The sequence below is a fragment of the Paralichthys olivaceus genome, chromosome 1, assembly GCF_024713975.1.
Source record: "Paralichthys olivaceus isolate ysfri-2021 chromosome 1, ASM2471397v2, whole genome shotgun sequence".
Lineage (NCBI taxonomy): Eukaryota > Metazoa > Chordata > Actinopteri > Pleuronectiformes > Paralichthyidae > Paralichthys > Paralichthys olivaceus.
This window is the reverse complement of record NC_091093.1, coordinates 12,024,761-12,043,844: the sequence shown is the minus strand read 5'-3', so window position 1 is coordinate 12,043,844 and position 19,084 is coordinate 12,024,761. Positions and strand designations below refer to the sequence as shown.

General features: G+C 39.6%; 1 protein-coding gene across 1 annotated transcript in view; it reads left to right on the top strand.

Annotated features, from left to right (window-relative positions):
• The window catches only part of LOC109645863 (FERM domain-containing protein 5-like), a 65,103-nt gene that overhangs the window by 9,976 nt on the left and 36,043 nt on the right, over nt 1–19,084 (top strand). The gene's annotated exons all lie outside the window — the stretch shown is intronic.

Below are 19,084 nucleotides of genomic sequence, written 5' to 3'. Positions count from 1 at the left end.
ATGCCTTCTCCTTCACACCTTTCCTTCATCCAGGTCAAGGAATAATGGTTAGGGAGGAGATTATTTAGAGTTTCCAAACGCAGCCTATGTCTTTTTCACTCTCCTTCTCTTTATGTGCTATATATCTGGCTTCTTCTCTTTGTCCTGTGTATCCTGGCTTCTTCTCTTTTCCTTCTTTCCATGCGCTTTGTATCCTTGCTGGCCTCTGAATTCCATAAAATCCCCTCTTTGTTCCTTTTCACTTTCATTCCTCATCCTCCTCCCTCTGTCTCTCTCCTCTCTCTCAGCCAGTAGCACTGCGGCTGAGTGGATTAATGAGCTTGCCCTGACTGAACCTGACACTGGAAGACAACACAGCAAAGACATACTATACATGACACAGCAAGGAGGGTGCTAGAGGCATTTCCCTGAAGGCTGTTAGGCATTACAGCCATTGCTTTAAACTTCAAAGTGCGGCTGCAAGTATGCAATTGAGTCAATTCTTTGAAATTGCATACATGGTGGTTTTCTAAAGGTTTCATGCACACACACTCTAAGGATGGATAAAATGCTTTGGTTCAGACTGAAATATCTCAACAACTCTTCGATTACTATGAGGATGAATGTTTTGGTCTTGCTCTTATGTCTAGTACTTGAACTATGGGGGTTAATTGTGCATGCACAAAAAATGTTGTCCCAGATGCCAGCCACTCACTTCTTTTTATCATTTTACAGCAAGGAAACACATGCAATACATTCACCCTCTGCTTTTCTTTCTTTAGTGATGAATTTCATCTCTTAGATTGGTGCTATGTATTTTCTGTTGATTTCTGCTTCCTTTAAGAACAAATAAGTGCAGAAAAGTGTTTGCTGTTGGCAGTGGGAAAGGAGGAAGTGGTTGCAGAAGAGTAGGTCACACTCACATCCAGTCAAGCTATAAGCCTCATCAGTTTAATTAAAATGGTTACGAACAGTGTTGCAGAATTTCTGTGGTGTATTGTGTTAACAGAAGTCCCCTGTATGGTTCCTTTTAATTTTGCAGCTGAAACATAATTAAGTAATTTTCCTGTCATATTTGGGAGGCATCAAGGAGATTATGATTTAATGTGGGGAACTGAGCAGCAGCCAGACTGTAACCAGCCAGTCTGAATCACCCTGCTGCCTGTAGAAGAGCAGTTACACCTCAGGGGGATTATGTAGTCAGACTACCACAGGACTGGAGCAGCTCTGAAGCGAAAAGGTTTTGGAAATGGAAGATCTTTAGTTTTAGTGTTTCCCTTTAATATTTTCTACTTACAGACATGCACTGAAGTCCAGATAATCTCTGGCATTCTCTGGAGGGGCTGTACATGAACATAAATGTCTGAGTGAGACCCTGCAGATTTTCTCTCAAGTTTCTCTGGTCAGCCCCCTTGTGAAAACTCTGGAGAATATCCGAAGGAGCCCATGTGAGAACATAGCAGGTGATCCTGGTGATGGGTGTGTTGATGACATTTCTTACATGCGGATGCAAGAATATCTCAGCATGAAAAAGTGGAGCCAGACAAGGAGAAGACACTGACGAAGATGTTAAAAGAGCTTATGGTGACAAGAGCGGTGTCGATTTGCTGTAAACAGAAACGTGTTAGAATTCTTTCTGTGTTGTTGTGAACGCGTCTGAGTGGATAATCTCATGCTGCGCTGGTCATATGTGAAAAACAAACTCTGGATCTAATTGTATGGACCTTTTTCACATCTTTCATGTCGCACATTCACGTGTGAAAACGGCTTTTATGTGTGCATCTCTTTTTTCCACACATCTTTTCAAATATCTATCATTTCTGTAACAACTTCATCCACAGCATCAGGCCCAGCTGCAGTCAGGTGTTAGTGGTATGCTATGTCTTATGAAGCACTGAAGATTAGCACAATGAACGTGTATAAGCCTCTCAAGGCTGCTTCATATCCGTCTGGCAGAGAGATCCTTCTCACCATGGCACAGGCTGTACAGCAGGGAAGTCTTTAAAGACTTAACGGAAATAAGAGCACGGTTTCTTGTTCCTGCTTGTGTCTTCTCCAGCGCGCCTCTTCCCTCTGCTTCTCCTCTCTCACTTCTTTCATGTCAAACTTGAAAGGTAGAGACGGAAAAGCAGAGGCTTGTTGAAGAGTTGAACAAGTCATGGGACAGGATGTGTTCCAACTCAACAGTGATTCTTTGTCGACCGATGTTCGGCTGCGATGAATTTGGAAATCATTCTGCAGTGATTTTTGGACAGACATGAGCCTCATGTGTTATTCATGGCCCACTTCCTTCTGGCCCCGATGATTGATATTTATTCACCATATTAATGATGTTTTCCCTGAGATGTTTCTCTTCACTTGTGATAAAACAGTATTTGTATGGGACTGTGCGTCAGTACAAACAACGAGGTCAGCTACAGATAAATCTGTGTAAATTGATGCATAAAGAACAGATGGCACCAAATACATGTAGCTGGTGACTTGTGGGTAGAAGTGGGTATGAGGTAAAGCAAAAAGCTTTAATTACACACGGATGCTGACATCCTGTAAGGCTGCATGCCTGCTGGCTCAGCACATTACAGAAAACGGTGTCCTCTGAGTGTACAATTGCATGTGTGTGTGTGTGTGTGTGTGTGCATGCATGGGTGCGTGGGTATGTGCTTGCGTGCTTCCAAGGCTTGCAAGGCTTGCAAGGCATCAGGAAGAAAGGTTTACATTGAAGAATGCTTAATACCATGAAGATGTCTGTAATGACTCCAGGACTCTCACGAGGGTAACACACTGTGTCTGCTAATTACTCTGCGGCTGAGAGACACAATTCAAATCCACTAATGTTCAGAGACAGAAATCAGCAGATAGTGATGTCACTTCAATTCTGCAGTGTTGTGCACTGATGTGAGCAGTAAAAAACACATGCGCATCCTGGTGTCTGACAAAGCTACACCAAGGACTGATGTTGTTGGTATTGTCTGACTGCTCATGTGTAGTTCATACATATGTACAGGTTTACCATATACTAATGCACAGTACCTGCGTCTGTGTGGTTGATCCAGGCCATGAGTCGTGGTCTGTGGTGTGTATTGTGTTTGTGTTGTTTGTCATCTCTTGGGAATGTGTGGCGGTCTGTGTTGTGGGAAGAAGCTGCTGCTCTTTCTGCAGGATCCAGAGTCAGAGTTGAAGAGTAGAGGCCAGGGACTGCAGTTCAGTCCATGCTAATGCTACGCAGTAGTATCCCATGTATCAGTGTTAGGTATCAGAGTCCTTTATGGCTATATAGTGCAATGTCACCTAATGTAAATTAAAGTTAAATTACAAATCTAAATTGAATGCATTGCTGTCAAATAGAAAAAAAAATAGTTCCTGTTGTTGAGGACATGACTTATGATGTTGCTGCACTGCATTACACTGGTATTGTAAATGAGTGTGAGCTGAACATGCCTCAGTTTAAGGCAATACTATAGCACTGCACACTACAACCTCGAAAATTACTGACATTTAACCATAACCTAAAAAATTATATCAAAAATGTAACCGTTTATGAAGGTCAGATTTATTGAATGTATTAGACAGCATTAGTTTTAGATATGTAAAGTGGCAAAAAATGTATGTCCCACCATACGTAGACACAAGCCATGATGCACGGTTTCCTGTTTGCTGAAACCTCATGTGAACTGGAAGTGTTGGATTGACAGAGATAGAAAAAGGACAAAAGCTGCTGTGAGTGCTGACAAAAACACATCTTCACAACATAAAAACTCTGTGTAAGAAATGTAAGAGACCTGACCCAGATTTCCAGCATCATTAGCAGGACAACAACCTTTTCCATTTTAGATTTTACCGGATTGAAGTTTAGCTGTGAATGTTGGCGCTGGAGTCTCCTCCTTTAGAAAAAGATGGGCTGGATCAAATTTTTCATTCACAAGTTCAAGTGAGAAAAATCGAAAACTCAGGTTTGTACTGATATGAATTTCCACCAGACTCATCAATATTTCACAAGCTCGGGAGAGAGAGCTTTTGTTTAATCGAATGTGTTTTACTATGGAGATAGATGTAAACCCTTCGAAATCCTCTAAGACCTGTAGGGTTTATCATGTGCCTTTGCACATAAAGTTACTCATGTTGGTCAGTTAACCTTTAGTTAACCTCTTTGTGATATAGTAAGTTGTGTGTGCTGTTGAAATTGCTAAAGGAATCCTCCTATTTATGCATTTATTCTTTATGTACAGTATCTTCTGAATTTTGATTTAAAAAATCTTCTTTGCTTGGATGTTGCTGTAGCTGCGCTGCCTAAAAGCTTGTCTGGTGGAATAGGTCTGTGATCAATCCTATTTGTTTAGGTCTATGTCGTTAACTGCAGGAATGGCTGTAGTTGTAATAAATTAGTTTTTATAGATGTTGAGATTAGATAAAATAATCCATTAATAGATTTATAGTTTTTCCCTTTAGCAAAGAAGAACACACAGGACACACTAATGGGGCAGATTCCAATCACATCTTGGTTTACGTCATTTTTCCAATGCTCTGTGTTTAACTGGTGGAAACCAGTCAATAATTATCATGACTCAAGTCAAAGTGGTCCATCCTCCTCCTCATCACATCATTCAGACCGGTCTGGCTCCCCCCTCATCGTACGCTACTGCACCTCTCTTTTTAGCCCAGCTCCACAGTCCACAAGTCTGCTGCTGCTGCTATTTTTAAACCCTTGCAATAGCGGAGCAACTCCATGTGCGTGGAATATTAAGCACTGCTCCTCTATCACTCCTGCTCATCCCCTCTCTAAGTAATCATCAGCTCACTTCCATACGCAGCGCGAGCACACTTCAGTCGAGTGCCCTTGCATTTCCTCCTGGCCCCCCTAGCGTGCCCTCTTGCGCTCGACCACCGACACACAAAGACAAAAATCAATCTGCTGTCTTCTCTCATACATCTCTTTCTTTCTCTCATCCTCCTCTCTCCCCCCAATATTCTCTTTGTCCCTTTGCTGATCTAAGTTTCTTGATTCTCTTGGCGTGTCATACTGGCTAACAGGCTGTGCTCTTATACATCGGCACTGACTCCATAAGGATGCTGACATTTTGTGTAACATGTTGTTCTGTGTTAAAATGAAATTTTTAAAGGATCTTTTTAATAATTCCAAATATCTCTGTCTGTCTGTATGTGGCTCATATATCTGGAGAACCCTTCATCTTATCGACTTTACTGCTTGGCAAGTGAATTGTTTTGGGCCCAAGGAAGTGCAGTGTTGAGTTTGGTGCAATTTGGGTAAGGCTAATGCCCTACCTCGCCATATCAAAGTAGTGTTTCCTATTAATCATCAAGACTGTGGTGGATGGCCATATCCTAATTTATCCTGCCACAGTTTCATAATAAACCAAATATGTTTTCTACATTTGTTATAATAACATAAGAGATCTCTAACTTGGTGTTTCGCTCCATTAGTGCATTATTAATCTGTCTTCAGCACTACTTGCAGAGCTCTTTGCTGTGTACTAAACCCTTGTGCTATCATCACAAAGTTGTTACTGTCCATGCAGACAGTCAGACCTCAGTGACAGCAATGCAGCTATTTTTCCAACATGATAACTTGTCTTTCACTCTTCACTTGGAAATATGTTGCATGTGACAGTGAAGTTTGTGCGCGTGCACCCCCATTCTGTGGGAAACTCCAACAATTGTCCCGGATCCGCCCATAAACCTGCTAACTAACAGATAAACAAACAAGAGAGTTAAATTGATAAAAATGAAGCCTTCAGCCTTTTGAGAGACTCCTCAAACTCAAAGTCAGTCAAGTGAAATTAGCCCAAGCTATTTCTGATTGAAATTTCCTTCAATCTGCTCTAAGACATCTTATTCAGGTATACAGTAAGACATATTTTTGATTGCACACGTATTCAGAGGGAAACAAACTGACAGAGACACACATCACCATCACACACACTCAGCTTCTGCCATTAGCACCACAGGAGGCAATGAATCTATCCCAGACACATTCCTCATCAATCATTGCGGCTCCGATGGTCACAGTATGAAATATGGATTTGGACGTACCCAGAAAATCTAATTGGAGAGATTGGCTCTCAGCCTTGATGAGATCTCTGTGCCTTTTGTGAGAATCTGACTTTTAAGATTTTTATCAAGAAAAGAAAAGGAGACCAAAGATATACTTCAGGCTTGAGAGTAACCTTTCTATGGAGCTTAATTTAAAGCCTTTTGACAGTTTCAAACTGATTCAGAGAAGCTTTTATGGTATAATTATATCATACATACATATCTACTGTCAACTGTATTTGAGTTTTATTTTATCGCTTTGCCTCACCCTTAAAGCCCCTAAAGACTTGGTTATCAATGATGTGTTGATCAATAATGTAAAATATTAGTGACCTGATATGCAACAACTACATTTCTACAAAATATAATCTCTGGCAAATGTAAAGCAGGGCCTGGAGTGGTACAAGAATTTAACTGCCCACTTCTGACCAATCAGATTCCAAATCCTTGAATCTGAATATGTTCTGTAATAGGCTCATTAATTGAGGAGTTAGGTATTCAATAGAGATGATGTTTGTTTCCCCCAGTGTTTTTCTTATTTCTGTTTTTTTTCCTCTCAACAATATCCTGAATGTTACTGGACATAGATTCAGGACTCTATGTAGGATGTAAGGAGTCATAACTTTGTTATCAACATCAGATTTATTCTTTTCAACTGAGATATCAGGAGTGGTAGCAAATTCAAAACAATCAATATTCATAGCTGCTGAATTCACCCATATTTCACCCACAGCTGGATGCTTCTTTTCTTGAAATACACCTTTGGAGTAGGGAATGTATATTGAGATTGTGGTGTTGAAACTTGATGTCATGGTTCCATGGCTTCCTTTGTTATGCTGTAAACCTTCTGAAACAATGCCATAGGGCCATATACCGGCGCATTTGATCCTTGCTATCGTATCGGAGATGATTTATTTAAGAGCTTTATGGTTTTGAGGATGAGTATGATGACACTTCTAAAGCGCGACAGAAGTGGAAAAAAAAAACTAAAATAAGAAAACAAATATCTTTCTGTGAAAAACAGTAAGCAGAGAACCTTCTGCTGCATTGTGATTGTGTAAAAAGCAAACTGTGGGTAAACTCCGAATCCAATTCTATGGATTTTACCAGCAGCACATGCCCGAAAACGGCTTTAGTTTACTGACAGGTCAATAGGACATGTGATAGGTAAAATGAATGTGGCTTCAAGAATGTCCTTGGCTGGACTACAAGGCAATTAAGTAATACTAACACTAAATGTAGCACATACAGACTATAATTATAATTATTACAATTTTTCCCCACATTTTAAAGGAAAATATATTTTTGAATAATTAGGGACAGTCTATTTACCCATTTGCTAATGTTAATAAAATAAATAAATAAATAAATGAATAAAAAATCTGATGCTTCCCCAACCTGTCTTTTCCTGTTCATTTGAAGTGACAGCAGATTATCTATGATTTCTTAGCAGTTAAAATGTATGAGAAGGGATTTACTGTTGTGGAAGAAAAATGCTCAGATCTCTTTATTCTACTGTCCAGGCAATAATATCTAGAACTCCAGAAAATAATTTATCATATGAAATAGTTCCATCCACTGATTTCTTATACAAACAGTCTAATTAGATTTTTGAGTTTTGTTTCTGGGGTTCAGACATCAAGGCAAGGGCACCACTTCATTCTCAGTGTGTTGAGACAATTCACTAGGCTTAAACTGGTTATGAGACGCAGTCCGCTGTGAGCTCCTTTATTCTCCATCTTCTTTTGTTTCCACTTCCTTTCTGAGCCAATTTTTTCTATCTTTTGCTTCTGTCTCTCTGGAGCCTCATCTGGATCTCAATTCAGCTACATCAAATGACTGGCGGGGTTCGCTGCCTCAATTAAGAGTGGATGCAGATGATCAAATAATAGACAGGTTGTTGTTGTGAAAACGTTTTTGCATTAAAATTTTGTTCTACATGGTGAAAATGATGAAAGACAGTGGAGACTCATTTGAGAAGAAGGTTTTCCTCTTTTCCAGCAACTTTGCCCTTGCGTGTTCCTGTAGCATCTGTTTGATCGGATGATTTATTTGCCAATCCCAACCCAGCTGTTTTGACATCATGGGAAAAGTCATGGCGGTTTAGCTTGAATGGCTAACTCGCTCACATGAAAATCTTCTTAACGTTTATGCATCTCTCATCTTGCAAATCGTCTTGTCCCTACCAATAAATATGATGATGTGGATTCTATCATTGTTCTTTTACTTTTTAAAAAATCTGATCTTAAATCAGGTTTTCTGCCCCATCATGAGCACTCATTAGGTTTGTACTGTGCTAATTAGCTTGACGATTATTCAGTGATGTCTGTTCTGATGTCCCGCTCTGTGTACTATCTCGTCACAGCAGCACTGTGGCCCAGCCGGCAAAGCCCAGTGACTTTCCACCGCCCTTGGATTTTTTTGGGAGATGTTGGGAACTACAGGTCGCCATGGCAACAAGATTATTACATCACTACTCTCCAGCTGCTGTCGTCAGGCTGGTGTTTGGCCAAGCTCTGCGGCAGCCCAACAGTGACTCCACACACTCATCACACACACTGCTACACATGCCAAAACCCTCACGCTTAACTCTTCTTACTACAAGAGGATGATCACATACTTATCAAGACAGGAGCTAGTTCCATTAGATTTTTAATTTAGAATCTATTGATAAACTGTCTTCTTTACTTATAGACAATGTGTGTTAAAAGGCTGAGTGCCATCTCCATTAAACACACTGAGTATGTGTGTCAAAGCAGCAGATGCACTGCAGTACATTTCAATCATGATTTCATGCATTTTTAGTCTTAATCAAAGGAAAAACACTAAATATTTTACGATTCCACATTCTCAAATCTGACACTTTCTTGCATTTCTGTCTTGAATTGAAGTACACTGATTTTGGCAAGTTGTTTCTCCTAAAAACGCTTTTTAAATTTTGGCTCTAATGACCAGAACGGCAACATTCCCTGACAAAATATCATCAAATGATTAATGCAGAAATTAGTCAGATTAATGGTTGGAAATAAAAATAATCACTAATAATAATAATAATTTTAGCTCTACTTAAAACTATAGCTGCTTTCAGACTTGACCCAGAGGAGTCATTTGTGAGAGAACAAATGAAGGCAGTTGCTCCCCACATTTTTGGGAACTTTTGCCAGCACTCTGGCACAGTGGGTGAATGGATATGTTGATGACATTTCTAACACAAGATGGAAGCAAAACTGGAAAGAATAAAAAAACAAAACAATATCTATATATAAGAAAGGGGTACCATACATGTAGAATACTTGAGAGCATTTGATGGGGGGGTGCTGCTGTCGATTTGCTGAAAACACAAACGTGAATTCCACAGCTGAATTTATGCATACCCAAACGCTACCTCTCAACCGATTGTTCATTTTCCTGTGGTTGTGAATACATATGACCCAGACAATCTCCTGCTGCATTCTTCATAGGTGAACGGCAAACTGCAACTCATTTTTCTGGACGAGGTACGAGTTCATGTTTGAAAAGAGCCAAATTAATGAAGAAGTCCAGAGAGGACAGAAAATTGGTAATGAAGGAAGGAGATGGAAAGAAACATAAGAAAATAATAATAGTAATATATGTGAAAGCATCGCTTTTTAAAATTACTAAGTGATAGAAAAAAATCTTGATGACCATAAAATGAGATGTTGCTCTGTCCTTCTGAGAATCTGTGGCTGACTTCTCCACTTGTAGCCTCTTTTACCCCAGTTTAGTTTTTGCCTTGGGGAAGGTTAGTCCTTAAAATGTTTGGCACTCTTTAAATGGGGTTAACAGTCCATGTTATGTGGGCTGGGTCCCTGTGGATGTCCGTGACAGATGGTCACATGAACGAGACGTACCTACAGCTGGCTGGGATGTGCACATGCAGAGCAGGGGGTTGTGATTGGTACAAAAAGGTCCGACAGCATCAGACAAGTGTGTAGCTTCTCTACGGCTGGCTCCCTTTTCTTAACCCCCGTCTTTGCCAGACAAGTGCAAGAGCGTTGAGAAATCCACTGTGTCCCTTAGCTACATGATTCATCAAGTTGCCTGAGCTGCTGCAGACTGGACAGTGTATCCCAGATGGCCTCATATACTTCCTGCTTCAGCAGAGGTCAAGGTGACCTTCCCGCCTGAGTGAACTCCCCCCAATTCTGACTATGTTCCTTCAGCTGGACTGAACATGAATGTGTGTGCAGCGTGTCATGGGCCCTCAGGTCTCCTGAAAAGGGGATAGTTGAGGATGGATTTAATTATCAGGTGAGGTTTGATAGAATGAGAGAAGAGAAGAACAAAGAAGGGAGGATTGATGGATTAGAGAGAACGCCAGGTGTTTCCCACGTGGTTTGCCTTAAAATGTTATAGAATGAAGAAACAAATATTTATATGCGTTTTAAAATATTATATTATCCGTTCACTCTGGCCACGAATGTTACCTTTTATCCTCTTGCCCTACGTCCAGGTCTTACATAATTCAGGTACATTTTTGAGAGGATCTAAAATAAGAATTATGACATCAGTGCACATATCTGCAGAACGGTCATGGGTGTTAGGAATTAAAAATGTATAAATTGTCAGTAGGTGGAGGATAATGCAGCAGAATGAAAATATATATTTTATTTTTAAATGGGCAGGATTTCCAGTCCAGTGAACTTTCTCCTCATTCAGTTATACTTGTGCTTAAAGAAGAGATCACAGCTCACCTTTGTAACATCAGCATCTGTCTGCAGAATCAGACATGTCTGCCACATACTGTACCTCTTGTGTCTACATGGTCCTGATCCAGTACAGTAATTAACTTGTTCCCATTATGCCCTAAAGAAATCGTTTGCTGTATACTCTGCAAAATAACCCCTCACTTGATTAAAGTCTTGATCGAACTGGATCTATTACAGTGTCGAGTTCAGAAAAAAAAGGTTGTTTGTTTCTACATTTAGTCATTGCACATCCAATTTAATATGTTTGTGTATATATATATAAAGTGGCCTTTGTTTTACCCTGAAAATGAGAAAATGTATATAAGGGACAGAAAAAAGCAAAAGGTTTTTAGTTTGGTCAGTCTTGACTGGCGTAAAAAACATGGTAGCCTCCGTAGAGAGGACCTGCTCCAGATGTAAATATACATTATATAAATATAAAGGGCTGATTCCAGGGTAAAGAAACAACAATTCATATGATTTAGATGAAACACACAAGTGAAAACATCACCAGGATTATTTTATAAATTTCACCAGATAATGTCACTTCACATCATGAAATTCTCAAAATTATTTTTTCAATATGGTCCTAATTTCCCATCGTAATTTAGACTCCAATTTCAGAAAGAGTGTGTGACAATAAAGACATTTTTATTCTCTACATTTACTGAAAAATGCCTATTTCACTTGATGTCGGTCTAGGCTTTGGCATCAGACTGAATCAAAAATACAACTGTAGTTCATCTATTTTTTATATGTTTCAGCCCAGTTAGCATTTCTCATGAAACAGGATCTAATGTTTTCAGTTGATATGCCTAAATTTATTTTTTACGAGAAAACAGATCTCTGTCTGATGACTTGACAAAAGCTTTTCTCAGCTTGTCTTGTACATCATATACATTTTCCTCCTTTCTCTCCTCTGCACTGAATATATGGCAGAGCTGCTGGCACTCATTAATTAGTCAGTGAGCTCTGACTTTGCAAAAATGCATGACCCTGATTTCCTACAGTTCTATGTGAATTTAGATGGGTCATTAATTTGCTCTTGTGGGAATAAACCACCATGAAAGTGCTAATAGTGAATTCTGGCTAATGTTGGAGAAGACCTGGGTTGTTCAGTATGCGATAAATCAGCAACAATCTTATCATCGAAGGCCATGATAGGTCCAACAGCATTGGGGATTTAGAGAACCTAATTTTCAAAATGCTAATTCTGTCCTTGTGTTTTCACAGTTTCAGTTTTGTTTACTTTTAAACTGATCCGAGCAGTTTTCTCTTTAAGGTCCAGTGTGTAGGGTTTAGTGACATCTAGTGGTGAAGTTGCATGTTGCAGCTGAATTCTACAAAATGTGTTTGTATAATTGATACAAAATTGTCACCAGCAGGGCTAAAAACAATATCAAAAATGTATTTTCCCACAGATCGGTGAAGCAGTCTGATGCTGCATTTACAAACAAATCCCTAATTTTTCAACTTAAAGTTCTGTGCATTGCAAGGGCATTGCCATGGGACCAATTGTCACGTGTTGGGGAAATTTGGATGTCAGGTTTAGGGTTAGCGTTCTCCTTTCCATGGCCAGCCAGGTCAATATCATTTACCATGCATCTAAAAGTCAATTAGCAATTCAAAGGATCAATAATTGCCAGAGAGAACACAGTCTAATAATGATACAAAGGCCTCAAACCCAATTTTCTCTCAATTAATCTGGTTTGTGAACAGATGGTGAGCTATTTCACTGCAAATTTCACATCATTTGACATTCGGTCAATATTTCAGCAGTGAAGCAATGATGAATGTTCAGTCTGACTATTACTAAGAAACTAAGCAGCTCTCCCTTCAAAAACTTTATTCAGGTATCCAGTTGGATATATGGTCTGTACAGCAGCAACACTTAGTGCACACATTAACTGTTCACCTTAAGATAAAACATTAATGCTCATGCTCACTTTCCTTGTTTACACTGAACTAAACCAAGCTGACATAATGCTGCCCCACTGTGTGATACCAGCCATACCATACCAGCATTACCATGCCACTGTTGTGGAGTCAAGAGCATTATGTTCTGTCCCACAATACCAGCTCTACTTTTTACACAGATGTTGATTCGGCTCTGTGGCAATGTTCGGGTGTGCACCTGTTAGTTGCAAACTGTCTGTCTGCTGTTTGGTGCCTTTTAGAGGGGTTTCACTGAAAAAAGCTGCTGCAACCCAAAATAATGCTGAAGAAACAGTTTAAAATTTTTCTAAAATTGTGTGACCCATTTAATACAGTATTTGCTCATGTGTGAATGTTAAAGTATTGATTATTATCGTTTTTTTTAAAGAAATTCCACATCAAATGAGTTATGGTGGTTATAGAGTTTTAAACTGTCCATTGTGTTAGTTGCTGGGGTTGACTTTAAGAGAATCCCACATCAGATCTTGATGAACAAATTATTCAAGTTGAAAAACCTTTACTGATAATTTGTTGAGAACTAAATTACATAACAACGGTCAATGGAAACCAAAATCATCAAGTCATTGAGGGCTGGATTCAAAACCACACCAGAAATAAAAGTCAGAAATTTAAGTCAATTAAAGTGAATTTCATCACGGCAACTCATAATGTGACTCAGTAGTATTTATGGCCATCATATGCCTGTATGCACTCCTGACGACGTCTGGGCATGCTCCTGATGAGTCGGCGGATAGTGTCCTGGGGGATCTCCTCTCAGACCTTGATCAGGGCATCAGTGAAGTCGTGGATAGTCTCTTGCGGTGCTTGGTGGTGTCGGATACACGATACATAACTTTTTATTTCGCACAAAGGAGCAGATACCGGTCCTGCTACTGGGTTAATGCTTTTCTACAGCCCTGTCCAGCTCCTTGTGTAGCGGGCATTCTCCTGGTATCTCGTCCATGCTCTTGAGACTGTGTTGGGAAACACAGCAAACCTTGCGACCCCATGTATGTGCCCTCCTGGAGGAGCTGGACTGACTGTGCAACCTGATCAGGCTGCAGGTACCGTCTCATGATACCTGTAGTGTCAAGGACACAAAACTAGACAAGAATCAGTCAGGAACAAAACTACAAAAGTAGGTGAAATTGATTCATAATCACTTTTGTATCCCTGAAGTTTTTGGAGGAGTGTATTTTAAACCAAGGTCTCAACTTAAGTGCATATGTCGATTACTGTTTTCCTTTTTTGTGCTTTTTAAAATATCTAATGTGTTAAAATACATATCTTCTTTCTTGGAAAATACCTCTTATTCCAAATGTCTCAAACAAAACACTAGAAATATTTCCCTTAAGTTGTCAAAAGCTCTCACAAGTGGACATTCAATGGCAATAAAGTACAGATGATGTGTGGTCATGGCCAAAACAGATGTAATGCAGTAGAAAGCCTATGGATCGGTCCCGATAGCTCTTAAATCCCCTTCACACTGTGTGTTTCGACTGCTCTCATTTTTGCTCCTGGCTCTTGTTAGGACACACACTCAGGAGGATGGACGGCTTACTCCCATGATGAGTTGAAAGTTTGGCATAGGTTGCCTGAGCCGTTTACCCATGTTGGCACTGCTTCCATTGGCCTCCAAGGGGAGGCTGGTGTGGCTGTTAGGTTTAGCCAGGCATGTGCCCTCAGAAGAGGCTTAGCTTACACATGAGGCATCAAGCCCCTCCCTGTGAATGAGCCAGCTTGACCCCCTTTGTGATTATATCCAGCCCTGTCTGACCTGCAGCTCCAGGCAGACTGACCTCCTCTATCAAGCTGCACTTAAGACTTCAGACTTAATCTGGCAGCCTTACAAACTGTCAGTCATTTGTAGTTTGAAAAGCAAATAAAAACTTTACAAGGCTAGGAGGTAAGCTACCAACACAGGAAAACAAGCATGAATCATCGAGCAGACAGAGAAACACTATTAGTAGCACACTGCTGCTGCTGCTGCTGCTGCCTGTGAAGGCGTCCTTTGTGATGGCATCTGCTCCTTGAACTCTCTCTCTTGTCGGACATTGCGTCGGGCCAAGACATAAACAATAAGAATCATGGCTTATGCTTTTTTTCCTTTCTGCCAGAGTGGTTTGTGTGAGGCGTGTTTTGTTGAGCTCAGGGCTGTGTGACATGAATAAGAATGACTTCTTGCTGTCCTCTCGGGGGCTCGGTGAATCTCTGCAGCTAATTGTCTCCTCTGCCATGTGTTGGGATCCTGAATGCTGTTGCAACAGTGCTGTTCCTGTCACAGGCTGCTGTTTGCCTCTGGCAGCAATAGAGAAGGTGCTGCCTCACCTGTGAGGCTTTGAACAGCAGGTAGAATAATGGCAATAATTACGAAGCATCGATTTTCACTTAAATGTTTGCCTTAAGTGTTATTTTCTTTATTGTGAAATTAAACCAATAATTGTACAATAACCCCCAGACACACCAACTGTCAGGAGTCGGCTTCCCCGTTACCTTCTTACAATCCCAAGCCCCATCTCTCAGTGATCTGTGTGTTTTAAAATTTACATCTGCATGTCTTCAAATATGCGTCAATGCATGGGCCTCCTTAGCTTCTGCTTTTATGTCTGCTGTGTTTCGATCGATACATCCGGACCCACTTTATCCAGATCCACTATCATTAAATGTGACTAGCCTTTGCAAAGCATGGTGATAGTGGTAAAATGAATGCATTGCAGTCTGTCTTCAAATCTGGTCTCTGTGCTAAACCCTATATCCTTTTTTTAAATGATGATCTAAGATTAGAACCAGCCTGAGGAGACTGAAGAATATCTTAGGCTCATTTCTACTGCACCAAGTGATGTTTTGCAAACTGGATCAAGTCATGTTAAATTTATGATGGCGTAGATTTTTTGTCGGTTCACGTCAGTAGAGAGGCAAACCACCTGCCTATGCATTTATAAAAAAAACTGTGAGATGAAAACATCAGTGTCTCTCCATCTCTGACATCACATCTTAATTAAAAAGAAACCACTCTCTATTAGCAGATGGTGTTTTCAGTGCTGTATATACTAAATGCAGCCATACTTGGTGTAATATCCTGGCTCATCTTCATTTGTCTTTTAATATTGGATGTGTATGTTTATTTCCAGCTGGCACACTTACTGGGTTGCAACTGAGTTGTATTTTAATGACTCAGCAAAACCCTGTTTTCTGGCTTCCTTTGCATCCTTCTTGATAGATGCAGGCCACTGGGGTTGTGTACGCAGCCAGCAAACAATGCTCCATTTCGAAGGGGCCGCTTGCATTAACTTTAGTGTTGTTTCCCAGAGCGTTACTGTGACATTACATGGATGAATGCTCAGTAAAATTAGTCAATAGTTTCAGGTAGAGGGAGATGTCAGCTGACTGATGCAAGTAAAAAGATTATATCAGACAAATTTCAGTTATGCTTTTCAATTTGAACCCTTATATTCTCATAGGCTATTCGAAAGCATACTTTATATGCAGATACACCTTCTGACTGTTATCCCTTTATCCTTCAACTGGTTGTAACAGAGTCAATAGCATATTCTTAAAGACTAATTGTGGACTCACTGATGTATTAATGTACTTGTGTAAAAGGTTTCGTGACATTCTAATGGTAATTTGTGCTAATTTTCGATGTTTGCGAGACAGACTTGCGTGTGTGCTCGTCAGAAGCTCTTGTGCTAATGGAATCCAGCAGGCTGAATACAGTGACATAATGTGACTAGACTTTCATGGAGTTACGAGTTGGTTTGCAGTAACTCATGTCGTCTGAGATATTTGAGTCTGACACTGGAGATACAATGTGACAGAGCTGGAGGAGGGTGAGAGCGGCAGTGAAAGATGACTGAGCTCATCTCAGGATACTACTGTTAATTCTAGTAAAATGTATGAGCTTTTCAGTCAATTCAATGTGTAATGCATATAAGGTACAATAAAATGTCTCTTATCTTCTGCTTATCTTTCAGTACTCTATGCACCGAGCTGCTCTCTGTGTGTATGATAAATCGATATTATGTGCATTTCCCAATGTTACACAGACAAGAGCCCTATGACACTTTATGTTGACAGACAGTGAAGGGACAAAACTGTTACTTTATCAAATGTTCCATCTTAAAATGGGCCAGTAGATGAACTGAAAAAGCAGATATCTCCTCTGTTTCTCAGATCAGTTGTGGAGTGAATTTTTAAAGGGATAGTTTACTAAAAAAATGGAAATTCAGTCATTATCTACTGGGGTGGGTGAAGTGTTTGAGTCCGCAAAACTCTTTTTGAGTCTCAGGGATACATATTATTGCAGCCAAATACAATACAATTGAAATTCCTGGGGACTCCTTCAAACATAAAAAACATAAAATGCCTCCATACTGCTCCTGTGGTGTCATCCAAGTGTTTGGAAGCCCTGTCATTCAAATTCTCCTCAAAACGGCGTCATTTAAGCCATGTTTAAGCCTTAAAGTCTGCTACAGAAGTAGTGATGCTAACGCTCACCCTGCGCATGCCCCTCCAAACATGAAAGAGAACCAGTGGCAGCCTTCAGTTGTAATAAAAATTCAAAAGGTTTTTAGGTGGCCAGTTTGAACAACTGTAGAAAACATGGCGGCCTCCGTAGAGAGGACCAGCTCCCGAAGTACATATAAAGTATTTAAATATTAAGGGCTGATTGTAGAGTAAAGAAACAACAATTCATACAATTCAGATGAAACACACCAGTGAAAAGATCACTAGGATTATTTTATATTCAATTTCTGCCAATAAATCCCTTTCACCTAAATCTTACACACTGAACCTTTAAATCACTGTAAGCTGTTGAAGAGTTGTTACATAAATCTCTAAAAGCATCTAATAGTTGTTTTTTCTTACCGTTTCTGTTCTTTTAATAATTGCATTAACATACATTTTACTTACACCATATTGGTGATGTTTTATATTTCTGGACATTTTGTATCTCACATGCTTCAATGCTTGGCATGAGCTTCTTTGTCTGAACAAAAATCCACTTATGTTTCTCTTAACCAAACCAATCTGTAAATTTTGTGATGTGCATGGGATCAGATCTCTTCTTAGTCAATGAAGTGTAATACTTTATTTCATCTTTTTATTCAATTAATAATAATTTTTCCTGTTCCTTTCACTCGGCCTTCTGCTCTATTATCAAATGATTGGTATTAACATAGAAACGTATTATTACTGCTGCAAAATAAGCTATGCATGTTCAGCGTATAAATCAAGTGAGCATTTTCAAGTGCAAATTATATGAACACATTTTGTTTGTTGTGTTCGATATAGGTCAAGCAAATAGCTTTCATGGATGATTTATGAGAGTATGAGCTTGTTATTCTCTATTGTGGTCCACTGACTTATTTAAGAACACACCACTATAAGGTTCAGGATCTCACACTGTGCGATACACTTCCAAGCTTAGTTTTTTATGTTTGTGTGTATATGCTGTGTTAAAGGTCCTGTGTGGGTGGTCAATCGTTGCTCATATGCTGAGGTTATAGGGATGAGATGAATACAGCAGAGAGGGCCATGCATGCCCGCAGGGATAAAACACTGGAAAGCACAACATTGTAGTAGTGTGTGTACAATGGGTTAGTAAAGGAAAAAAAATTGAACCTAGCAAAGCAGCAGATTTTCAAATATATATATATATTAAGATATGAATGGTTTTTTTTAAGAATAGTGGCATTTAAAGTCATATTTAATCATAAGTTAGAAACAATCTTTCCATATAAAGTAAAGGGCATTCTCACCTTACTGTGTAAAATTACTGCTGACAACCTCACCATCTGTTTCTGTGATTTCAAAGATGGTCAAATAGAGATGGTTTGCCTACAAGGTGACTTTTCCTGTGTTTAAATGTAACAACTGTAACTATAGTGAGTGAGTTGTTCCAAATTTACTTTCAGTAAAGGCCAAATTAAAATACCATGGGCCCAACTACAACACAACTTTTTTAACAATGAAGTTATAGCAACTTAATCATTCGTTAATGTGAGCAACAGGAATTCATGATACATTCTGCAGTATTTTAGGCATCAAGAAAAATCTTCAGTAGTCATAGAATAACTTTTTAAGTACATGATTTTCCAATATTATTAACATTTTCTAAATGACCAAATCAAGGCAGCTAGGCTGAGTCTGGGATGCGTATAGATTACAGTCTGTTAGCCTAACACAAGCTATGAAAGCTCAAATTCACTGGTATTGCACCTGATTATGTTCATTGGGTTAGGTCTGTCAGTATTTCTTCACTAAATTCACTTATGTTGTCAAGCTATAGAGAACTACTGAAGGCCTACCCTGCAACCCTGTGAGTAAATGCCATCATCAATACTTGTTTCACACAGCTACTGCTGATGGATGATATACAGTCTTCTCGACCTCCGCACGTGCAGCTTTGA